The sequence below is a fragment of the Anopheles ziemanni genome, unplaced genomic scaffold (assembly GCF_943734765.1).
Source record: "Anopheles ziemanni unplaced genomic scaffold, idAnoZiCoDA_A2_x.2 scaffold_95_ctg1, whole genome shotgun sequence".
NCBI lineage: Eukaryota > Metazoa > Arthropoda > Insecta > Diptera > Culicidae > Anopheles > Anopheles ziemanni.
Window position 1 is genome coordinate 174,804 of NW_026690122.1, and position 4,209 is coordinate 179,012.

General features: G+C 44.4%; 1 non-coding gene across 1 annotated transcript; it reads left to right on the plus strand.

Annotated features, from left to right (window-relative positions):
- The first annotated feature begins 391 nt into the window (after positions 1-391).
- LOC131292967 (5.8S ribosomal RNA) lies at positions 392-546 on the plus strand. Its single transcript, XR_009190381.1, has one exon. It is a non-coding gene; the product is annotated as a 5.8S ribosomal RNA (ribosomal RNA).
- The last annotated feature ends 3,663 nt before the right edge of the window (positions 547-4,209 follow it).

Here is a 4,209-nt window from a genome sequence, read left to right on the forward strand (position 1 = left end):
ACTTCGTTTCTAAGCGGCGGCTTGACTCCTCCCTACGGGGAACGGGTTTACGCGCACAGCGGCGGCTTACGCACTATGGCAGTCATGGATGCCTTACGTTTCTATGAAAAGTGTGTTCCTCCCCTGGTCCACGCTGCTTCGGCAGTCCTGGGTAAGATAGTTAGTTCTAGCTTGCCCTATGTGGAAGAGGACACGTAGACTTACTGTGGTGTGAAGTATAAAGTTCAGTTCTCCCCTGGTCCACGCCGCTTCGGCCGTCCTGGGTAAAATGGATTAATCCAGCTTGCCCTATGTGGAATGAGGACACTTTATGCTTCGTCTCTAAGCGGCGGCTTGCTCCTCCCTACGGGGAACGGGTATACGCGCACAGCGGCGGCTTACGCAAGTTAGTCACCCTCGGCAGTGGATCACTCGGCTCATGGATCGATGAAGACCGCAGCTAACTGCGCGTCATAATGTGAACTGCAGGACACATGAACATTGATAAGTTGAACGCATATTGCACGTCGTGGGAACCTACCATGATGTACAGATGACTGAGCGCTTATATTTGAGAAATGTATCGCATACATTTAACTACGCCGTGACACCCGTCACGAGACTTTCGTCCATACATGGCATTTCGATCCGAGGTACGCAAAAGGGCAAGAGGCAGTTTACCATGCATATTTACCTCGCCTTTTGCTTACCATGCATATTAACCTTGCCTTTTGCCCAAATCCCCCAATATCGTCTCCGCGTTACCAGTTAGCGCTTCCAAGTGTTCGGAGAAAAGTTCCAACATGATAAGTACTTGCCAAAACGGTGCTGGCCATGCCGTTAAGGGAATTACACTTGGTGGCGCATTTTGTGCACACTTTTTGTCTCAAACGTGTATCGGCCATATCGCCCTTTTGCGTACCTCAGATCGAAATGCCATGTACGACAAAAGATAGGCCTTGTGGTGATAAACATTCGTGCCGAACATTGCTTTCCGCTAGCTCGTACGGAAAAAATAGTTTTTGGTTAAACGGCAGTTTACCATGCATATTAACCTTGCCTTTTGCTCACCATGCATATTAACCTTGCCTTTTGGCCAAATCCCTGAATATCGTCTCCGCGTTACCAGTTAGCGCTTCCAAGTGTTCGGAGCAAAGTTCCAACATGATAAGTACTTGCCAAAACGGTGCTTGCCATGCCGGTAAGGGAATTACACTTGGTGGCGCATTTTGTGCACACTTTTTGTCACACACGTGTATCGGCCATATTGCCCTTTTGCGTACCTCGGATCGAAATGCCATGTATGGACGAAAGATAGGCCTCGTGGCGATAAACATTCGTGCTGAACATTGCTATCCACTAGCTCTTACGAAAAAGTGAGTTCTTGGGCAAAAGGCAGTTTACCATGCATATTTACCTCGCCTTTTGCTTACCATGCATATTAACCTTGCCTTTCCTCCTTGCCCTCTCAACGGTGCGAGGGTGAGTGGGTGGGTTTGGGAGGAAGGGAGGCTGTCGTTGCTGGGGCCCTGCACTACCCACGGGGGGTACCTGGGCATCAGCTGGGCTAAAAACACCGTTACCACCATTGTTCCCTTAATCTTGGGCCGAAAAACTGCTTGTTGAGACAGAAATTTAAATTGTTCCCCATTGACAAACATTTAATTTGTTCCCCATTGACAGAAATTTAAATTTTTGTGGGACTAAAGTTGTTCATTCATTATTTCGTTAGTTTTACTTCGATTCACTTGCGGTTTTCAACAAAAATTTTTTATATTTTTCCGCGTCATTTTCAAACTCAAACGAGAGCAAAATCGTGAAAAACTTTTCCGAGAATTTTCCTACTTGTAAGGTACCTTGAGCTGTGTTGGCCATAATAAGGTGCAAACCATGAATCATCGATAACTCACCTTTGTAGGCCAGCTACGTCCTTGACCCTGCGTATTTTTTTATTGGGCAGATCATGCACTAATTATAAATGTTCTACGTCAACTTGCTATCTCTTCTTCATCTTGCCGGTATTCTTGGTCAAAGTCCCATTTCATTAGTTTGAGGACGCATTTTGCTCTATGTTTCACTAATAGCTTCGCGCCTGGACTTGCTGATTTTTTGCTCACATTTTCCCTAAATTGTCCCACTCAAGGCTTTTCTAATTCACATCCTTTTTTGTCGCTCAGTAGCAAACCGTCCGAGTAATAATTCATGAAAGGTACCTAGCCTTGGTACACCAAGTGTACGCCAAGAATAATCATCAGGCCATATGACCAACTTGCAGCTCTCTGACCAGGTTGTCCCCTTGTAATAAGAGTTTCGTATACGCCCATCTAATTTAAAAATAGTTTTCGCTAAACAGCTATCTCATAGCACCTGGGCGGTATTCGTGGTTCAAGTGTGATTTTGGCAAGTGCCGGCCAAGGCGCATTTTATGCACTTTTTTTGTCACAAACGTGTATCGGCCATATCGCCCTTTTGCTAACCTCGGATCGAAATGACGGGTATGGACGAAAGATGGACCTTGTGGCGATAAACATTCGTGCCGAACATTGCTTTCCGCTAGCTCGTACGGAAAAGTTAGTTTTTGGTTAAACGGCAGTTTACCATGCATATTTAGCTTGCCTTTTGCTCACCATGCATATTAACCTTGCCTATTGCCCAAATCCCCGAATTTCGTCTCCACGTTGATAGTAAGCGCTTTCAAATGTTCGGATCAAAGTTCCAACATGAAAAGTACTTGCCAAAACGGTGCTTGCCATGCCGTTAAGGGAATTACACGCGGTGGCGCATTTTGTGCACACTTTTTGTCACATACGTGTATCGGCCACATCGCCCTTTTGCGTACCTCGGATCGAAATGCCGTATATGAACGAAAGATAGGCCTCGTGGCGATAAACATTCGAGCCGAACATTGCTTTCCGCTAGCTCGTACGGAAAAGTGAGTTCTTGCGCAAAAGGCAGTTTACCATGCATATTTACCTCGCCTTTTGCTCACCATGCATATTAACAGTGGCGTCTTGTCAACCTGAGCAACCTGTGCACTGCACAGTCATGAATTTTTAAAATGAATCACAAAATTATTTGTTTAGTTATGGTATTGTTATTTCCACCCGCAACAGTTGCGTTAAAAATCTACTTAACGCTTTACAACGCTGCGCTGGGCACTTCTGCTGGTGCACCGCTGCTACAAACGAGCATCTTTAATCAAATAAGAACAGTTCTCTTAACCACAGTCTCAAAATTCCATTCTCATTACGAACGGTGAAGAAGCGCTAGTTTTCTTATTAGCAAGCGTCAAAATCCAGCTGGAAAGTCGATTGGTTTTGTTAACGGGTGGGCACTTCTGCCAGTGCACTAGCCGATCGTATATGTACACATTAGTTCTCTCGTGCATGTGTTCGATGCGTCCATGTGAAATTGTCAATGTAAAGGTGCCTTTCCTGTGCACATAGCATTGTACTCAGGCCGGGCCCGAGGTGAGTCTGACTTGCCAAATAAGAATTTGATTCACAAATATTTTCTAACCGCGGATATATTTATCGAGTAGATATTGACGATCGTGAAGTGAATTTGAAAAAAAATAAAACTATGGATTAAAATCGAGGAAACAAACACGCAAATGTAGCCAACAATTTAAAGCTAATTAAAAATGTCTAAGCAGGCATGCTGGACTGGGTAATATTGCTGGTCAACTTCATTCGAAAGATTTTTCATGCAATTGTTCTATTTAGCGTGAAATTACCAGTCAATTTGTGCATCGACATCTAGCAGGACATCGTAGATGAGCTGTTAAATTCGTTTTTCAGGTCGATTCTTTTAGTAGCAATTAAAGATTGCAGAACTAAATAGACCATTCACGGTTTCTCAACCTATTCTTTCACTTAACATCCTGACCAAATTCGTCGTCGTGTGTCATGTCGTTCTGGTTCTAATAAACCACGTTATATGGTTTACCTAAGAAGGTATTACTTGTTTTGAAGGTGCACAACCATCTTATTTTCTCACGAGACGCCACTGCATATTAACCTTGCCTTTTGCTCAAACCCCCGAATATCGCCTCCGCGTTTAAAGTAAGCGCTTTTAAGTGTTCGAATCAAAGTTCCAACATGATAAGTACTTGCCAAACCAGTGCTTGCCATGCCGGTCCGGGAATTACACTTGGTGGCGCATTTTGTGCACACTTTTTGTCACATACGTGTATCGGCCATATCGCCCTTTTGCGTACCTCGGATCGAA